We start from the raw sequence: 20,910 nt of genomic DNA, 5'->3' as shown, positions 1-20,910 counted from the left end.
TGGGGCAAAGTGTTCAAGAGATGAATTTTCCAAACTATAAAATAGGGCTGATGATCAAATGGGTAAATATGGGTAAAGCACTGAGCACAGTACTTGGTGTATAATAAAACTTAATGTTAGCTATCATCTGCAAGTATTTTAACATTTGTTTATGTTATTTAATGTATATTTATGTCCTGTCCTTCCCATCCATCTTCAAGTCCTTGAGGAAAGAGATAATGTCTCCTTCATCAGACTGGGCTAGGTCCCAGGGTTTGTTTTCTCTATTCTCCCAGACACCCTGCAGAGGATTCTGTGACCAACAAGGGGAACTAGCAACGTGTCCTTGAGTTCCAACTATCACCCATCTAAAATTCCTCTACCTTCCCACTTAGGCTCCTAGCCCTGGAGTTGTGCAGCCTCCCCTTCCCACTACTAAAAGATTCACTGTCTATCCCAGCATGAGATTTCATCATATTTAAAGTTTGGATATCACTTTTGGGATAAACTGGCTGCTTTATTCAGTTGACGGGGAAGAGGGATCTGAAGAGACAATTGGAGCATAGTCAATGACAGTACCAGGGCCCTGAGCATACCCGCATATATGCATACAAGACATTGTGTTTCTAGCCAGTGAGAGTAAATATAACTCTACAAAACATGCTGTTTAGTGTGGGGCTGTATTTGCAGCATGCTGGGCAGTGTGGGGATGGCGGGGTAGGTAATGAGAAAGGAGGTGAGTGCAGGCAACCATGCAAGAAGGTGACGGGCCCCATCTCTCCATGGGGTGGTTTGAATCTGGATTTGTGGCTGTCGCTGAAAAATAAGAGACCAGATAAGGACAGGCTGGCACGAAGCCTGACTGCTGCTCTAGACCCTCACACACGGTCTTTAGTGTGCCAGTGTCCCTCCCCGTCCCTGGGACAACAACTTTCACCTCTCTCCTGTGTGTTTCCTGCCTGGCTCCTGTGCCTATCTGAGTGGTGCCTGTCATTATTCTTCCCTTTTACAGATGAGTAATCGAAGCCCGGGCAGTTAAGTAACTTTCCCACGGTTGCCTAGCTGAAAGTGAAGGAGCTAGAATTGGAATTCTGGTCCCTTTCATTCTAAAGTCCATGATCCTTATAATCCATCAGTCTTCACAGAGGAGATTTATGTAGAGTACATATATCATTTAGAACATATACGCATGGAGAGCAGTAGTGTAAGAAAGAGCCCCGTATTGGGGAGTAGGGAGACCGGGACTCAAGGTGAAGCTATGGCACTTGCTGGGTGTCATCACTTCATGTCATTTCTCTGGACCTCAGATGGCTCATCTGTAGAATGGGGATGACCAGGCCTACTTCACAAGGTTTTGAAGCTCGAAGGAGATATCTGGGGAGTCCTTGGAACGGCAAGCTCTACAACTCTAAGGGATTGCTGGGCCAGCAGCAAGGAGGAGGGCTGGCAAATTTGTGCTGCTGTGAAGGAAGGTCGGGAGGGGCCGACCTGAGCCAGATCTCAGACCTTGGCTAATGGGTCAAAATATGAAAGGATTGGCTGAGCCTGGTTATCCCTGACCGAAGGGTAAGATGTGTACACTTCAAACGCCCCTGAGGGAAACCAGAGATGATTTTTACTTGTAGGTACTCATGATTCTAGTGAGGGTAGGTTAGGTCTCTTACGGGCTGGGTAACTGCCTCTCACCGTCCTGCCCGACACTTTCCTGCGCTTCCTCCCGACCCGGGGGCCTGCGCCCCTCACCGCCCCCGCTCCCGCCCCTTCAGGGCCCCAGGCCCGCCCTCCTTCCTCGGGGGTGGGGCTCCGAGCGCCGGGCTCCGGGGCTGAGAGCCGAGCCCCCGCCTCGCCATCGCAGCCCTGGAGTCCTCGCGCGCCTGCAGCCGGGAGCCGGCCGAACCCCCGCCCACCGGCCCACACGTGAGTCCAGCCCACTCGCCGCCCGGGGCGGCTGCGCCGCGGGGATTGAGCCCCACGCTGTAGGACTGGAGTGAGGGGACCGAGGAGTATTTTTCGGCTCATCCCATTTACTTTGAAACAGAAAGCGCCGCGGCGGCAGGAGCCCCCCGCCGGGCTGCGGGGACCCGGGCCTGGCTGCCCGTCCCACTCGAGCCCGGTGAGTCCCCGACGGCCGCCGGGAGGGCGCGGGGGGTGGGCGGAAGGCGGCGACGGGGCTCGGACCCGGGGTCGCGGGAAGCCGGCGGAGCAGATGGTCCTTGATGCGGGCGAGTGGGTGCGGCGTGGGGGGCACCTGGGTTCCGGGAACCCGGAGCGGGTTTTCTCAGCAGAGGAGGGGTGTGGCGAGGACGGAAACTGGGGGTCCCGAGCCGGGGAGCGGCTCCAGGGCGTGAGTGTGAACTGGAGGGGCCAGGTTCAGGTCGGGGTGCGCAGGCGGGGGAGAACCTTAAGGCGTGCCCCGCATACCCGCACTGCAAACCCCTGGTTCCCCCTCCATGCCCTTAGGTCCCCCCTCTTTCCACGTTTGCATGACTTTCCAGCCAAAGTATTCTAGAGTGAAACTTTAATGTTGGCATGAATGGAAACCTCCAAGAACTGTTCGATTGAGCGTGCTCATTTAGAACCACCCTCACCCCCAGCCAAGGAGAGCTCAGAGGGGTCTTGCAGGAAACCAAGACTCACAGAGGTTGAAATGAGTTACCCAGGGACACACAGAGAATTGGTGGAAACCAGATTGCCTCCCCCTCGTTACTGCTCTGCAGGGTTTTGGCAGTTCTGAGAATTTTCAGTGAATACTGGGGCCACGCTGTTGCCACTAACCCCTCTGGCCGTCTCCTCCGACTCTTTCGGCTGGTTCTGCCCCTTCCTGCAGCGTTTCCATATTTGGCTATTTCAGATTTACTTTCATCAGAGCTGTTACCTCACTGTGGCAGGCAGGGTTGCTCAGGGCTCGCGGTGGGGTTGGTGAAATGAGGCGTGGCTCCCGCCCGGACTGCCCCCTGCGCACCCCACCTTCCACAGCGCCGGGCTCTGACCCGGGTCCCTTGAGGATAGGCCTCTAGTAAGCAATGGGATTAAGTAAATATTTATTGGACACAGGTGCTGGGTGAGACCTGTGGTCGGGTCAGTGGAATGCATTCCTCCTTTCAGAGATATTTACATTTTAAAAGGAAGACACAAAATACAAAGAAATTGGTTGAAGTGCTTCTGGAAGTAGAGCAGTTCTGGGGGTGTGTGAGATAATTTTAGGCAGGGAAAGGCTGGGCTAGAACCTCTCAAATCCGGAGTGCAGCTGCCTGCTCTGCTTTACACACAGACAGCTGAAGACAGGGGCGTTAGCACAGTTGATGGTTTGGGTGAAAACCTTATCATCTAAACACTCCCACCTCCAACTCTAATTTGGACTGGAGAGACAGAAATTGCCATAGAAAAGATGAATGTGAGGCGGAAGCAGAAAATGTCTAGCTTTATCAAGGTGCTTTTGTTTTGTTTTTGTTCTTGCTTTGAACTCAGTGGAATGGGTTGGTGCTCAGATGCTGGAACCTCTCTCGCTGGGTCCTGGACATAGGCAGGAGAAAGCCTCCCATCTGAGCCAAACTCTGGAAGTCCTGCCAGAGGGGCGATGATGGAGGTAGTGACTTTCTCAGGTCCTTGGGGCAGAGGTCTGTGGCTGGCGTAAGGAGGAAGACGGGCAGTGTTTCCATCAGTCCGCAAGCATCACCTGAGTACCCACTGGCTGTGGGTGGCAGAGTAGCGGAAACAATATGGAAAGGAGGTGGAGTCGCGTCCGCTGGAAGTACTAACTGTAGGGACTGAGATATTTCAGTGGAGATGACTGCAGAGTGAGGGAGCTGGATGCCTCTGAGTCAGTGCCATTAGGCTAGCCATGGGAAAGGCTCGTCAGCATTTAGACAAACAGACCTCCTGTGATTATCTCAGCTTTACTGGAGAGGACCCTGAGGAAAAACTAATAGTGCCTTGTTTATAAAGCTCTTTCCTTTTCAAAGCATTTTGTCATTGCTCTTGTCATTATGTTCTCATTTTGTTCTCCACTATACCCTTGTGATTCAAGCCAAAGCAGGATTATTCTCCACATGGCCCAGTTGGTGTGGGTGAAGCACTGAGAAGTGAAATAACCCTTTGGGCTCCACTGCTGGGCCAGGCCTGGGTCTCCAAGGACTCCGGTTCCTCTGCTCCAGGCCCTTCACCCTGGTTTCACAGAGAGCTCCATCTGCCCAGCTCCCCCTCAAGAAGGGTTAACAAGGGGACCCAGACTCTAATAATGCATGTATGGTCTGTTCCTGGCAACACAGAGCAAGTTCTCCTCCAGACTCTGACCTGGCCATGGCATGAGCAGACACCCACTCCGTTAGTTCTACTCCGGTCAGTGAACTCAGGGCGAGACCTGTGTCTGGTCTTGTTTGTATTCTGGCATCTGGCACAGAGGAGGCCTAAACAAATGTTGGCCTTGAATTCATTTGAACCGTGTCTCCCTTGGGCTCTGAGCTGCCAGGGCCTGATGGCTGGGGAATGTGTGCTGGGTGAGGCTCTGGAGAGACAGGTTGAGCTGCCAGCAGGGCTGGCTTAAACCCCCGAAGCAGAGTAGCACCGTCCAGTTGAGAGATAGCCTGTCTCACCTGATGAACTTCTCACTGCCTCCCTGAGAGCAGGGAGAGACAGGTGCTGTTCCTTCCACTTTACCTGGCTGCAAGCCGGACCTCAGAAGTGACTTGAAAGATCTCACAGCACGTAGGGACCGGCCAGGACTCCAGCCCAAGTCTTCAGACTCCAATCCATGTGCTCTTCTCATAGTTTTTTAGCTAGAGGAAGCCAGGATTCTGGGCAGGAGGGCGAGGGAACCAGAAAGGCATGCATCAAAGGCTGCCTGACACCTCTGTCACTGATCCGGGGTCTTTAATAAGAGCTGACAGACCAGGGGAAGGGGATCGGTGGCCGACTCTGCCTCTGGACAGCTCTTCCTGTCCAGGTGATGGCTTTTGCTGACGTTCCTCTGGGGCAGGAGCTATCACCCCAGCAGAGTGTAGTAGGTGGATGGGTGTGTGTGTGTGTGTGTGTGTGTGTGTGTGTGTGTGTGTGTGTGTGTGTGTCAGGGTTAGAGGGGAGCAAGCTGCAGGGCAGAAGTCATCCCCAGGGCTGCTGAGGCCATGGCCGGGCCCCAGTGAGTTTGTTGCTTTGTGCAGAGCAAAGCTTTTTGGAGGGTCACACGGCGGTTTTTCCCCCCTAGAGTCCCTGGCAGGCCCTGTCTTGTGAAGAAGTGGGCTGGAGGGCCAGGGGAAAATAAAAGTGAAAATACTCAGTGGTCCTCATAGAAAAATTCGAAGTCCATTTGCAGTGAGAGTGATGAGCACTTTCTGCATTTTGTTACCTGGAGGCAAGCGGTGGTACAGGCTTAGACGGCGCTGTAGCAAGAGCAGTGTGCACCCAAGTGTCCGTGCAGGTTCTGTGGCCCTGGGGTCACTGATGGAGCCCAGTGAGCGCCCCTCCCTGGGGGTGGGGAGATAGGTTCTTGTGGGAGGAGGTACCCATCTCACTTCCAGCAGATCCTCATGCCTCGTTTCTTGACACACACTCCATCAGCTTCCCTCCTTGCCAGTTCAGAACATCCCTGGAATTTCCCCTATAGCTTTTTTTTTCTCTCGAGGAAAAGGTGCTCTCCTGACCAGCGGGAGGGCACCTTCTCCACCTACACCCCTGATGCAGCTCTCTCCTCCCTCGGAGATGGAGATGGAGACGATTCCCTTCATAACTCCCTGGCCACTGACTCCTTCCCCTCCACCACATGCTTAGTCTCTTAAACAAGAAGACCCCACATTTCCTCTCCCTTTCACTGACCAGCTCCTAGAAAGAGCAGCCAGCACTTGCCCTTGCACTTGGTGCTCTCCTCCTCACTTGGCACCGTGCACCTGCCCTGCTGCTTACATTGCCCTTTGCAAGGCTTCCAGGGCTTGGTAATCCTCAGTCGCCAGCCTGCTCTGCAGCTGTTGCTCAGCTCCTTGGAGGGGGCCACACCGTCCCCACTGATGTTTCCTTCCTTGACCTCGAGCTTCTCGTCCTCCTCCTGCCCTGTAAGTGTCAGAATGGGGCCAACACTGTGTCCTCGGGCTGGCTTGCCGTTCCTACGCTCCTCTCCCTGGAACCCTCCTGTGCGCCCGAGGTTGACCAGCGCTCTTAAGGAAAGGCTGATCAAGTCTCCACCTCTCACCCAGCTCTCTTCTTGGCCAGTTTGATTTGTGATGGATACACAAAATCCTCACCGTGATGTTTCAGGGGCCCCTTAGATACTCGTCCCAAGCTGCCTCTTCCTCCACGTTCTCCCTAACCCTTGCAGAGATCATTGCTGTCCCTTAGCCACCTCTGTCCTGTCTCTCCCCAGCCGGTCCTGATCTACTGTCTATTCCCAGGGCTGCAACCTGAGTTCCCGTCCGCCCCCCACTTTTTCCTGTACTACCTGAACTGTCCATTCACTCGCTTTCCCTCCCTTCTGTTTTCTCTTCCACACTGTTGCAGAGGGGACTCCTTAATGCATAGTCTAATCAAGACCTACTGCTTCCACTAATGGCATAGTGGGAATAGTATGGATTTCAGAATCTGGCAAGCTTGGGTTCAAATCTGGATTTATGGCTTGCTGGTTGTAGTTGTATGATGTGGGCAAGTCGCCCAACTTCCATGAGCTTCTGTTTTCCCACCAGTAAACAGAGATAGTAATGTCACCCACTTGGGGTTGCTGGAAGGATTAAATAAGGCAAAATATACACAGAGCCTAGTGTATGGCGGGTTCAATAAAGCTGGTTTTCTTCTTCCGCATGTTTGACAGCATAGGGAGTTGTGGGGTTTCTGGGGAGGTGGGAAATACGCGTCTAGCCTAAAGGCATTCAGATTTAAATTAAAAACAGACAAGCACAAAAACTGCCACATACCAGGGTAGACCATCATTTAAACTAGCCTATTGCTGTCGCTTTGCAATCTCTAGACCAGGCCAACCTCAGGGACCAGAGTCGGTGAACTGGAATGGGTCAGAGCATGGTGGGGATAAGTTGGGCCGAGCCCTTGGCAGGCAGAGGGCAGAGAAGGGGACTGGAAGCGTGAGATAGAGGAGGCTCAGCCCCAGGGGCTGGGTTTCAGGGGCAGGTTTCCAGTCCTTTAGAAGGACTTGTGGGCAGAGCAGTGCAGCCTTGGAGGAATCATAGGGCTGGGCAGGGAGGCAACACAGGGACCCCACAGAAGAAATAAAATGGATTTAGGAAGCAAAATACAGGCGCTGGCTTGTATGGCTCACCAGGAGCAGAGCCATTACTTCAGTGGGATCCAGCTGTGAAATGAGAGCAGGATGAGGAGTGAGGTTGACTTGGGACAAAGCTGCCAGCCAGAGCCCTCTCTGTGCTCCCTTCCTAAGGGGGATGGCTTGGGACAGCCAGGCTATGTTCTGAGCCTCCGTTAGAGGAGTCCTTGATGCTGGAGGATGGAGGCAGGGGGTGGGGTTAAGAGTTCCCTCATCTACCTTCAGGATGTTGGGATTCTGAGGAAGAGGCTGGGCAGATATCTGTGGTACAACCTAGGAGAATTTCCCATGCTTCCCTGGGTTCAAGGCCAACTAATGTGCTATGAAGTGAAAGCTTGAGTGTTAAGTAGATGCAGAATAAATAAAAGAAGTGATTCAGCAACTGGATGGGATCATTCCAGGAAGCCCTCCTGAGGAGTGAGCAAGGTGGACAGAAGGGAGGGAGAGGAGGGAATGTTGAACCATGGGCAAAGGCATTTCTGAGGGATAAAGGAAGGAAGGAATAGTTGTTCTTAATGGATGGGAAGTAGATTATTCTCGAGCAGATTGATGTTGAGGTGGTTTATATGAAAAAAAACTAATAATTTGGGACGTTGCTTGAACCTCTCCATAGCACTCCCATAGACTTCCTCAAAAATGCCCGGTGCCATGTATTTGCTTTGGACGGGCAGACACTAAATCCTTTCAATCTTTCTGTGATGCTAACAATTCACTGATACTAGGTCTTTCTAACAAGTGTGACTGCTGTAACCCCTGTCTCTTCCACCTCATAACTGTAATGCAGAATTTTCTCAGTGTCAGCTCTCTTTAGACCATGTTGAACAGCGGCAGGGCCTTCTACACCTGACTTAATCTATTCCTAACTTTCTTCACATCGTTTCTCCTTCCTGGAATGCCTCCTATTTTAATCTACTAATCCGTGCCCCTCTCACTCTTTTCAAAGAAAACTCAAAATTTGTTTCTCGTTAGGAAGGCTGGTCTCCAAGAACACGCCCAGGTTCAGTGATTTGCTAGGAGGACTCACGGGATTCAGCCTATAGTCATAGAGCTAAGATTTATCACGGTGAAAAGATACAAAGCAAAATCAGCAAAGGGAAAAGGCACATGGGACAAAGTCCAGAGGAAACCAGGCACCAGCTTCCAAGTGTCCTTCACATAGGACGTGCTTAGCTCGTCCAGCACGACTGTGACGACACGTGTGAAATGTTGTCTATCGGGGAAGCTCATTAGAGACTCAGTGCCGAGTATTTTTATTGAGGACCGGTCATGTAGGCACCCTCTGCCTAAACCAAAATCTCAGACTTCCAGAAAAAACAAAACAAAACAGATGTTCAGCCTAAATCACATTGTTTGCACAGTTCAGACACAATGAGCGAGTCAGGGTGGTGAGAGCCCACCCCGAATCCACCTTTCCAGACATCAGCCAAGGCCCATCCTTGTAAGCAGACCTTTCTAGGGGTAGCAGGTGCAGGCCTGCTCTGTTAACCCTTTTCTGCACAGCTTCCCTGCATAATCCCACCTCAGTGCCTAACTACAGTTATGCTATAGAGAGAACCACCCTAGATAAGGAGCCAGAAGACCTGGGTTCCAGCCCGACATGGCCGCCTACTGCTGCGTGACACTTTGGATCCCTCAAACTCTATTTTCCTCATCTGGAAAAGGAGAGTTGTAATTCTCGTTTGTCGAGTTCAAGGGTGACTGCGATGATCAAGTGAGATGGCGGAGTGGGTGTCCATCCCCCTTGATTGACCACCCACTGTGTCTAGGGCCGTGCGTGAGCACGGGGAGTACGGAGGGAAGCGTGGTGAAGTGGCTTTGATGGGAGACAAGCCCGAGGTTGAATCCCAACCAGGCAATTGCCAACGACGTCACCCTGAACACGCTCTTCAATCTCCCTGAGCTTCAGGACCCGACCTGTAAACTATGAACGTGAGTAATGAAACTAGTACCCATCCCTCATTGAGTTGCTGTGTAGAGTGAGTGCAGCAGCCCATAGAAAGCATCTAGCCACAGTATCTAGCACACTGTAGGCACCCAAAGTGGCAGCTGTTCATTTACTCAGGTATTTGAGTGGTTGCTGTGTGCCAGCACCTTGAGAAAGACACAGTCCCGGCCCAGCTTTCTATTTGCTCATGTAGACTAATACTGAACGGATAATTACATTAAAAATGAATGTAGGGCTTCCCTGGTGGCGCAGTGGTTGAGAGTCCGCCTGCCGATGCAGGGGACACGGGTTCGTGCCCTGGTCTGGGAAGATCCCACATGCCGTGGAGCGGCTGGGCCTGTGAGCCATGGCCGCTGAGCCTGTGCGCCCGGAGCCTGTGCTCCGCGGCGGGAGAGGCCACAACAGTGAGAGGCCCGCATACCACAAAAAAAAAAAAAAATGAATGTAATCGTACGTGCTATGAAGGAGAAGTACAGAGTGATAATAGGGCGTGTACTGAGGAAGAAGGGGCTGATTAGCTGGATAATGATGCTTAAGCTGGGCTTGGATGAGTTTAGTTCCGTGAGAAGTGGGGGGAGGGAGAAGAGGATGTTTCCAGCAGAGACGACAGCTTGAGCAAAGGGAGACCAGCCTTAGGGCGAAGGCTGGAAGGAAGGAAGGTTCTCCTCTCCTGTGAGGAATGGCAAAAAGGTCAGAGAGGCTGGAGAGTAAGGGGTGGGGAGGGAGATAACCTGGAGAAGTGGGTGGGACCTCGGTAGCTCAGTTAAGGGTTTGGAACTGTGAGAGTAACGGGAGGCTGTGGAAAATCTGTGTGAGTGAGAACACCTTGGCTTTTTCAGAGGCTAATCAGGCTGCTGTGTGAGGGATGCTTTGGGGGAGTGAGTGGGTGAGGGGAGACCAGCCACAGGAGGGGAGGGGAGACAAGTAATAGGAGGCTGGTGCAGAGGCCCAGGGGAGAGGGATGTGGCTTGAATCAGGGGGTTGTTGTGAGGGAGGAGAGAGGGCACTACCAGCAATGATACCAGTTGTCTGGTGACAACAGCAAGATAAAAAGCAGCCCTTCACCGAGAGGGAGCACTGGAGAGAGGAAACGTTGGTTCCATTTTGGGTGTGGTGGCTTTGGAGTGCCTGTGAGACATTGAAAAGGAAACACTAGGAAGGCAGTAACATGTGGGTCTAGACGCAGTGGAGAGAGACATTGGGGGTCGTTAGTTCGTACCTGGTCTTTGAGGCCAGGACAGTGTGGATTCAGGGAAGCTAAAGGGGAAAAAATATTTTAAAGTGTGTGTTTGGGTTCTGGATGGGGGTCGGGGTCCCTAACATCAGATGTTGCTGGGAAGCCACTTAAGATGAAGATGGAAAATTGACCATTGGCTTAAGTGACCCAGGAGTCCCTGGGTCCTGGGTGAGAGCAGTTTGGGGGGCTTGGTGGGGTGTGAGCCAGGCCGGAGTGGGCTGAGCGTTGGATTGAAGAGAGGCCGGTGGAGATAGTCACTCCGCTGTGAGAGGGGGAGGATGAGTCAGGAGGTTTGGCTGTGAGAGGAAGCAGAGCTCGAACCTTAGAGAAATATGAGAGTGAGAATTTGGGGGGTTGCTTGCATCTCAGGAGAGATTTGTGATTGTGTGAGTGCTGATGGAAGGAGCCAGCTGCAAGAGGGAGGCTGACGGAAAAGCAGCCTCTTCCCATCAGAAAACCCCTGAAGAGGCAGGAGGCTGGGACAGGTGGAGAGCTTGGCCTGGTGCAGAGGCCACCTCTGCGGGGGCCCTGGGCGGGGGGGGGGGGGGCGGAGGAAGGGCAGAGCAGGGGCCCCCTGCACAGGGGGCCGGATGTGCAGTCCTGGTAGCAGGAAGTGGAGATATCTCTGCTCTGAAAACTTCTATTTTCTGTGCAATAGGAAATGAGGTTTCCTGGGGAGACGGGGAGTGTGGTCAAAGTCTGTGCAGAAGAGAACGGTGTGAAACAGATGTTGAAAACAAGAGAGTGAGCTGAAAGGGAAACTGGCCCAGAACTCTGTTACCTGATGAAGTCTCTGGAAAAGGAATCCAGCAAATGTGATTTTAGATCTCTAGCACCTTGTGAGGCACCTTGCTGAGGGCCCCGTACCTGTTTTTTTGTTGTTGTTGTTGTTTGTTTGTTTTTTGCGGTACACGGGCCTCTCATTGTTGTGGCCGCTCCCGTTGCGGAGCACAGGCTCCGGACGCGCAGGCTCAGCGGCCATGGCTCACGGGCCCAGCCACTCCGCGGCACGTGGGATCTTCCCGGACCGGGGCACGAACCCGTGTCCCCTGCATCAGCAGGCGGACTCTCAACCACTGCGCCACCAGGGAAGACCCCCGTACCTGTTTTTTGAATAAAAAGTCCTTCTCAAGAATGAGGGGCTCGAGATCTCTATTTTCTTTCTAATCAGACAAATACTTTGCACTGCTCTGTCCCTTTGGTCTTTCCCCACATCTCGCCATGTTGATATTATCTAGGATTTTAGTTCTATGATAATTATAGATTCAGTTCTATGATTTCTTTTTTATTGTCCTTAGTCCTGATTTTCATTTTCCATATCTCTTATCACATCTTCTTAGATTGAATTATTTGAACACTTCTTCCATGATTGTTTTCTAAGTAGAAGTTTTTGTGGCAAAAGAAGAAAAAAGTCCTTCTCAGCATTTTCTCTCTTTCGCAGGTACCTGGCTGCCCACTGGGACACCTCACCCAGGGGCTAGTTCACATTGGTGGGAGTAAGGAGCACTGTTCAGGCTCCACTCTTCCAGCCCCGGATAGCTAGACCCTCCCCCTCCCTACACTGACTACCCCTCCCCGCCCCCAGTCAGCCATCATTCGCCAGCTTTGCCTTCTCTAGCTGTGACCGGTAGAATTTCAGGACTCAGAATGGGTTGAGATGAAGTGTTAGGCCCTGGGGAGCATGCTCCGTGAGAGAGAGCCTGTCCTGCTTTCTGCAGAAACTGTAAGGCTGCTGTTCAGTCTTCCCATGAGTACTTACTGAGTGCCTATCATATGCCCAGTTCTAAGTACTGCTACCTCAGGAAGCAGAAGAAACATTCTTGCCCTCATGGAGCTTATATTCTGGCAGGAAGATAGTAAAGAAGCAAGCATATACCAAGCTACGTGGTAATAAGCGCTTTGGAGAAAAATGCAGCAGGTGATGACGGGGCTGCCGGGGATGCAGCTACTCCACATGGGTCAGTGAAGCCCTCACTTGTGAGGTAACACCTGAGCAGGTACCAGAAGTGAGGAATAAGCTATTCAGGTGTCAGGCAGAAGAGCATTCCAGGCAGGGCGGCAGCACACAGAAGGCTCTTCTACTAGTCAAGAAGAAGCGAGGCTGGTGTCACTGGAGCGTGTGAACAGAGGAAAGCGCTGGGAAATGGGGACAGACAATGGAGGCCAGATCACAGGACTCTGAGGACACTGGCTTTTACCCTGAGTGAGATGGGGCCCTTGGAGCAGAGGAGTGACATATCTGACTTCTGTTTTTAAAAGGCTCACTCTGACTGCTGGGTTGTGAATAGACTGTAAAGGGGCAGAGGAAGAGACCAGCTAGGAGGCGAGCGCTTTATCCAGGGGGGAGGAGACGGTGGCTTAGACTGGGATGGTAATGCTGACAGTAGAGAGAAGTAGGTAGATGTGCTGGGAGGAAGAGCCAATAGGATTTGGTGTTGTGGGATGGAGACTGAGAGGTGCCAAGGATGACTCCAGAATTCTTGGTCCAAGCAACAGGGTGACTGGCGGTACTGGTTTACTGAGGTGGGGGAAGGCGGTATAGGAGGAGCAGGCTGGGTGGGCCTGGATGTCTTACGTTTGAGATGCTCAGTGAACAAACATGGAGCTATGGACTAGGCAGTCGGGATAACTCGAGTTCAGGATGGGGGTCCAGGCTGCAGATAGGAACCAGGGAATTGTCAGCCTTAGATGGCATCCAAGGCAGGAGCCGAGATGGGCTCACCAAGAGCACAAGTGTAGATGGAAGAGAGCAGAGGTCTAGCACCAGCCTAGGTGCCCGAGAGGTGGGGCAGTGAGGAGTGGCCAGCAAGGAGAAAGTGACCCGGAAGCCGGCACGGTGGTCTAGCTCGGCACGTCTCACACTGTAACGGGCTGCAGAATCGAACCTGAGAACTTATTAAAAAAGCAGACTTCTAGCTACCGCTGAGAGATCCTGATTCTGAAACATATTACTTAGGCCACGCTAAACTATTGTAACAAATAGTACCCCAAAGCAGAGGTCTGTTTCTCTGGGGTATGGTGTCCAAGGCAGCATTTTTATCATGTTCCAGGGCACATTCTTAGCAGAGCGTCCAGGGACCCAACCACTCCAGAAATTGGTGCTGTGCTTTGTGCCTAGACATGCTCCCCACTGGACTGAAAACATCTTGGGAACAGGAACTTGGGGTCCTGTCCCACTTGCACCCCTTCCCACAATAGAATGAGGTTCAGACCTCTGCATGCAGCAGGCACTGAATAAATGCTGGCCAGGAGTGAAGAATGGACAAGCGTGAGTATTAAGCACTTATTTTTGTGCCAGACACTGTGTGCTGGTAATTTATGTAGATTAATGCGTTTAATATTAACTGAGCCTTAGAGGCAGGTGCTATTGGTGTCCTATTTTCCAGATGAAGAAAGGTGACACAGCTAAGTGAATGGCAGAAAAGATTGAACCCCAGTGGTGTGGTTCCAGAGCTGGTCACTAACCAGTAGGCTATACTGCCTCTCATCAAGACCTCCCTTTTGGTACCAGTTGGGTTGTGGTACCTTTTCTTCTGGACATGACATGGAGTAAAGAGTACTGGATTTGTAGTCAGAAAGCCTAGATTCAAGTTCCTGCTCCATCACATGTTAGCTGTGTAATTTGGGGCATAGGTACTTCACAACTTGGGGCCTCAAGTACTTCATCAGAAATATGACCATGATATTCCTATGGGGTTAGTGTGAGGACTGGGTGTGACATTGTATGTGAAAGTACAAATTGCAAAGCACTAGTACATATATTATTAACTTGAAAAAACCAAACTGTAGAACCCTTACAATTACCCAGAAGAGCTGCCAGAGGTGTGTAGATTGTAGGCAACCCAACAGGCCTTGCTTAACCAGACAGGTTCTCTGTACAAATCTTTTGTTCATGGATTTGGTTTTTCTTGAGATTTGGTTTGATAAGTTTCACTGTTTTTAAAAACAACTGTGAAACTTCTGGCTAGCTGATCCCTTAAGTCCTTCCACAGCTGACTGGCTCAGTTGTTGGGGGAAGCCACTCCTCAGATTCTGTCTGCTTCTCTTGGGTCCCCTTCCTGGACTCCGCACCTGCTTTCCCTCTTCTGTCATCCTGATCAAGCCCATCAGTCCCAATAGCCCGACGTCAACCATTGAACTGAGGGGACTCTAGGCTGCCTGCCCACGTGTGGGCTGGCCGCCTGGGGTGTGCCTGGGGTAACGGACCTCGGGAAGCTTCTTCCCCCAGGGCTCGGGTGAGAGGGCCGCCTTCGGTCCCGTGTGCCCCCTCCCCAGGCCTGGGCCAGAGCTGGCCTCACCGCTGGTCAGTAGGGGATTGCCCATCTGCCTTTCCCAGGACATCGACTCATGCCCCAGCCACAGAGTCTTCCAGAGCTCTGGGGGCCGTTGGCAGTTGACAGTACTTCACACATCTGTGGTCAGCTTTGGAGATGCGAACCTAACGCAGTGGGAGGTGTGTGTGAGCCTTGTGGGAAGATGCGGCACAGCTCCAATGATGTTGGCCTTTGGTAGCTAAAAGTCACCAAAAGGTCAAGCCAAGGTTTCTGGATCCTCCTTAGCCTGTCTGTTCTATAGCCTGCCTAGGGTGGTCTCTGGTCTCTCCCCTTTCCTTAGAGCACCCTTAGGCCATGGAGGGTGGGGCCTGGCTCAGTCCCTGCTTAAAAATGCTTCTGAGTGCCAAGCTAAATCTGAACTGTTGTCCGTTGGCTGTGTATTCCAGCTTCCATGTCACTCCACTTGCAGGGTCTCTGGAATCTCCATCACTTTCTGAGAGCCTCTTTGTGGGAGCAAAAGGCCCATCAGGAAGGGAGACGGGAGGGAGAACGGAGTCTGAGATGGTAGCCCCGTGCCTCGATGAAGCAGGGATGCAGTCTGGCTGAGGGTGAGGGAGCCTTTCAAATGAGGCAGGTGGGAGCTGTGGCAAGAGAGCTGACCCAGCCTCAGGGGAGCCCTGTGGGGGGAGCTGCCTGGAGGTGTGGTCTGGGCCTCGGGAGAACCAAAAGGTACGTGTCCCCCCTGGGGAGTTTTGAGAAGGAAGTGTCAAATGCCACGTAAAGGGCCAGAGGGCAACAGTTTAGGAGAGACTAACTGTCAAATCTGATTATGTGGTTACAGTTTAGATCATCAAATGAATGTAACTGTGCTTTTCCAAACTACCTTCATGGGGCCTCACCTCCTACCCCAGCACCCAGATGATTTGGGCCTCCAGCTTGTTCAAGGGCAGAGTACAGGTGAACTTGGGAGATGTTTCATTCAGAAACTGGGGATGATAATAATAATGGGTACATCATAGGGTTGCTGTCAGGATGAAAATGAGACAATGCATATAAACTTGCTGGCTCTGAGCCTGGACGTCGCCTCAGTAAGTGTAATCGCGACCCATGTCCAGTTCCAGCCCTTAGGTTCCATTCACATCTTTTCATATCGCCCCCTTGCCGTCCATCTGCTTCATTCCGATTTGTCCTAGGTTGTCTTCATGGCCCTCCTTCCAATAGCCCTTTTCCACTGAGGCCTTACATTGATCCCAAATTTCCCTTCTTCTGTACCAAATGTTGATGGAGTGCTCTGTGCCGGGCCTCGGCTGGCTCTGAAGGTCTGAAGACTAATGAGGACAGCCCCACTCTCCAGCAGCTTGCTGAGCTGAACCCGGACAGCAGTGGGGACTGTGATGGGCGTGGAGCTGAGGCAGAGGGTCAAAGCTTTTTTTTTTTTTTTTTTTTTTTTTTTTTTTTTTTTTTGCGGTACATGGGCCTCTCACTGTTGTGGCCTCTCCCGTTGCGGGGCACAGGCTCCGGACGCCCAGGCTCAGCGGCCATGGCTCACGGGCCCAGCCGCTCCGCGGCACATGGGATCCTCCCAGACCGGGGCACGAACCCGTCTCCCCTGCATCGGCAGGCGGACTCTCAACCACTGCGCCACCAGGGAAGCCCAGGGTCAAAGCTTTGACTTGAGTCAGAGCTTCTTATAGAGGAAGCTCTTGCGTGGGGAGATCAGCAGTCTTTATTATTTCCCTCTTGCTCTAACTTCTGAGAGCAAATCTCAGAGGTCTTCTGCAGCATCACCTGGAGCCAGGCGGACTCTGGTTGGTTCCAAGCAGGAGAGAGTTCCCTTCAAGGCTTCCCTGAGTGAGACTGATGTTAAAGCAGCAGCGGCCACAGAGTCGGAGGGCCTCAGGAATGCCCTTCAGCCCCTGACCCCCCCTTCTCTCCACCAGCAGTGCTTTGCTGCACTCCCAGAGGAAATGAGGAACCAGAGGTCTCCTGACAGCTTGGAGAGACGTCACACTTCTCTTCAAAGGAGTTAAAACCATACCCACATCATTCTCCATCCCGTGTCCAAGAAAACCCTCTTCTGCAAAAGTGTAAGTAAAAGAAAAGATACCCTCCTTCTGCCTCTGCGACACCAAAGCCAGCCATCGTGTGGATGGGACAGTTGGGTTTGGGGGGCTGTTGTCACATGTCATCTGGCTGTGGTGGGATCACCTGCTCCCTGCATGGTCTCCCTGTCATGTTAGACCTGATGGAAAATGACCTCGTTACACCTGCGTTTCTCCAAGGCCCTTCCTCTTTGTCTAACCTGCATGGTTAAAGGTTGATGAAAATAAAACCAGTCTGTCCTGGAGGTCACACAGTGGTTGTGTTGTTGTGTTAGGCTGTGGAAACAGCGGAGAGGAAGAGAAGGCCTCACTTTTCTGGTAGTAACCAGAGCAGCATCTCGGAATTCAAGGACCAGATGTGACTTTGATAAAGGGAACTTCCTGTCCTTCAATAGGTGGGCATCTGGCCATACCAGCCAAGGCTGTTCTCTATTAGATCACTGCCCAGGGCACAGGTTCGGGCATCTCCCTGAGTCACAGCATCTTGGGATTTCACATTTTAACTTTTCTTCATCACTAACCACCATCTCCCCTCCTTTAATTTAAGCCCAGGACCTGTCACTGGGTCTCGGGTGGGTTTGGGGAATAACATGTTTGCACCTGTCCCCTGTTGCCAAATGTGAACCTCGGGGAGTCGGCTTCTTAAGGTCCTGGCGAGGCCTGAGCAGAACTGAGAAATGGGTTGTTTGCCTCCTGGCAGCCCACCCTATAACTGGCAGCTTCATGGGCTGGTGTGTTGTTACCCATCTGTTGCCCTTGGCTCAAGGACCACCCTGGGGTGCCCAGCCAGCCTTTGTGCCCACATCTTATCACCCGGGCCCTGTAAGTCTCACCTCCCAAAGGAAGCAATCTCTCTTGACTGCCAGTACCCTTTCTTACAAAAGGGCCTCTGGAAGGGCTACAGGCCTCTCCCACAGTCCTCAGACTCCCCCATCCAGGCACCGAGGTACATTTAACAACACCCCCTGGACCCTAAGAACTGCTGTCAAATCCAGTCATTAGCAGTAGGGATCTCAGACCTAGTAGTGGGTGGAAGGTCACACAGGCTGAATGGGAGTTACTTTGGGGGAAGCAGCACGGATTAAATCCCAAATAGGGAGAAACACGGGGCTGTGCTGTAGCAGTGGGTGTGATGGGGAAGGGCCAGACAGCAGACCCCAGTACTAGCTTCCAGGAGTTCATGTGCTGCTGGCTCTCTGGGATGTCTTATCTCGCCAGACCTTACGTTCCTGACATAGATCTAAGCCTGTTATGTCAAATGTCATCACTAAAATGACAACCAAATTACTTGCAAAGTAAAAAATAAATAAATAAATAAAAATTAGCACCTTGGGCAGTGTTAAAACAATTATTGATACCACAAAGAAAATGTGGCCATTCCTCAGAATCATATAATTTATTCTGGAAGAGATGTTAGATGTCGGCTGGTCTGAGTCACCCGCATTACTCTAAGACCGTCCCTAAGACACCCCAACCTGGATATGTCTCCTCCCGGCATCCTTCACTTTCTTCTCTCCTTCATCCTCTCCCATCGGTGCCATCATTTACTCAGCCCTCCAAACTGGAACCTGGGAGTCATCCTCCATGTCCTCTCACTCGGCCCTTCCAGCAAACCCATTTCTGAATCTATGCATTTTCTCTCAAGAATGCCTCACGAACATAGCTTCTCTTTGCCCCTGCCTTAGATCAGGCCGTCGTCATCCTCCTTTGGTCTGTTTTAGTAGCTTCTTCCCCTCAACTCCCCGCCTGGGCCTGTCCTTTATGTCTGTCATCCCTAAAGAGATGAAAACCATGGAGTGAAAACTGGACTTCCTGACCAGCATACACTCAGGGCTCTTCACAATGTGCTCTTCCCCCCGCTTCCACACACACATCATGTCACAGAGACCTTTCTAGGTGTTCCCGGCTGGGAATTTAGTGGCACAGGGGATGGCAAAACGGGGAAGCCAAACAGGACGCTCGGAGTGAGTCAACTCCAAGATGACTCATAGCGGGAAGCTGCCCACCCCCTCTAGAGCAGAAGGGACCAAGAGAGGAGATGGTGTTTCCAGAGCTTGGGAGCCGGGGACCTGCCTGGTGGAGCTAGTTCACAGAGAGAGGGGCCATTGGTGGGGATTAAAGGCATGGAGGAGACCAGTCACTGTTGAGATGCTGCCTGACACTGAGGGATACAGGAGAAATGGTCTACTACTCCCTTCCTCCTACCCTGCAGTCTCCTGCCCGTGTCTCTCATTGGCTGGATGGAGCCAGAAGCTAGGGGACCCTGGAAACACAGTTTTGCGGGGGCCAGCCCCCTTGACTGAGCCTGGACGTCGCCTCAGTAAGGCGACGATGCAGACCAGGGCAGAGGATGGATCTGAGAGCAAACAAGCGGATGACTGGCGTGTTCCCCTAATTCCACTTCAGCTACAGTTAATCATTAACTGTTCCTGAACTTTGTGATACCCTCTGGGAAATTGTTTTATCTCCTTCATTTAGAAAATGCTTCCTCCTTCTTCAAGACGAGCGGAGATGTTTTCTTCTCTCTGGAATCAGCACAGACACCTCAGAAAGCATTAGCTACCCCTCATCTGGGCTCCAGCAGCTTGTTTAAATCTCTCTTGGGGGGGACTAGCCATGAGGGTATTGCCATATATCATTCCCGGGTCTGATTTCCTCAGCTCCACTTCGAGACCCTCAAGGGCAGATGTGTTGTCACAGGTCTCCGCATTCTCAGGACCCAACCCAGGACAAGTACATGCTGACTGTGTGCAGGGATGTACAAACAAGGGATCTGTGGGAGTGTCTTCCCACGGGTCACAGCTGGTGAGTGGCAGAGCAGGAGCTGAGCCCAGGTCTCTAGCCCTGTACCCTGTTCACTCTGGGATTTGATCTTGAACTTTCAAGAATCAGAACTTGAAAACCCTGAAGACAGTTCCTGAGCTTATGTGCTATGAAGTAAAATATAATACATAAAAGCATTCCTGAGTTTTCCAAACCTTCATTAATCTATACAAGATGCTGGGGGACTGTGGAAGTAGTGTGGACAGACAAGGACTTTCCTTTTTTGTGTGTTAAACCTGAGAGTGAATTCTGCTAGACATGTGTCCTTTTTATTGTAATGAAAAGCCAAACTCATGCTGCTTCAGAATGTTAGATTATGTATTATGTGTTCCCCAAAAATGAGTCAGAAGAAATATCTAAGTAAAGAGGAACAGTGGGGTCGGGTTGAGGGCCTAGATATACCAGATATTAAAGTACATGACAAAGCTTCTCAAAAAAAGGAAGAAAGGAGGGAAGGAAGGAAGGAGGAAAGGAAGGAAGGAGGGAGGGAGGGAATATTTTAAATCGTGACATCCTAGCCTTTCTTTGGAATTTCTAGAAAATTCTCAGGCAAAAGATACATCAATTTATGAAGCTTAAAAATGGCATTGAAAAGAAACTCAATAAGAGTTCCTAGGTAGCAGATGGGATATGATTTTCTCTTGTCTTTCTTGGTTTGAGTCAATAACTCTTCAGCAGGAGGACCATTATAATTCCATCAGTGGCAGGAATAGACACTGTTTACTGCAGTAAGGAGATATACACGCTCTAATAGTAATTTTGATGATTTTTTTTTCTTATTTATAAGAACCGAAATCTTTTGCTGTTCCTGTTACATAAGCTATTATACCCAGAGGGGAAAGATTTTAATAAAATGGAGCTCTTATTTCCACTAAATAGCAACCTGGGAATGACAGAGTACCAGCTGGAAATGTTGAATTGGTTAGAGAAACATATTTGTTAGACAAAGAAACGTCAACCTTTCTAGTTCTATTATTGGGGCTCTCTAATGTCAGCCAGCGCAGTGCATTGATTCCGTTTTTGGAGCTGAGTCACAGGCCTGAAGGAGCTTCAGAGGATGGAGACAGAGCCTGCCCTGGGAGACTTCACTGCTCGGTTTCTGTATAAGAACATCCCCCTGACACATCTCAAGTCCATACTGTAGAGCAAAACACAAGTGCTTATTTTTTTGTATCTAATGAGATAAAAACTCGATTGCATAGAAAACAAGTATTGGACAAGACAACACTGGAGAGTGAACAGGGTCAGCGGATGACTTAGGCCTGCTGACCAGGGCCGAGTAAGACACACAGTGG

At 51.3% G+C, this 20,910-nt stretch overlaps 1 protein-coding gene across 8 annotated transcripts in view; it reads left to right on the top strand.

Annotated features, from left to right (window-relative positions):
• The first annotated feature begins 1,804 nt into the window (after positions 1–1,804).
• Positions 1,805–20,910, top strand: part of TRAF5 (TNF receptor associated factor 5) — a 44,434-nt gene continuing 25,328 nt past the window's right edge. For 2 of the 8 annotated variants that reach the window (XM_032602656.1, XM_032602586.1), the window contains exons 1-2: positions 1,825–2,092; positions 16,631–16,777. The gene's annotated coding sequence lies outside the window, so the exon portion shown is untranslated. Of the gene's footprint in view, positions 2,093–9,000; positions 9,164–16,630; positions 16,778–17,142; positions 17,188–20,910 lie in introns of those variants that run through there. The other 6 variants (XM_032602603.1, XM_032602612.1, XM_032602621.1 and 3 more) reach the window with 6 other exon arrangements.

Source organism: Phocoena sinus, chromosome 1 (assembly GCF_008692025.1).
Source record: "Phocoena sinus isolate mPhoSin1 chromosome 1, mPhoSin1.pri, whole genome shotgun sequence".
Taxonomy (NCBI): domain Eukaryota; kingdom Metazoa; phylum Chordata; class Mammalia; order Artiodactyla; family Phocoenidae; genus Phocoena; species Phocoena sinus.
Note: the sequence above shows the minus strand (reverse complement) of the source record. Positions and strands in the feature narration are given on the sequence as shown.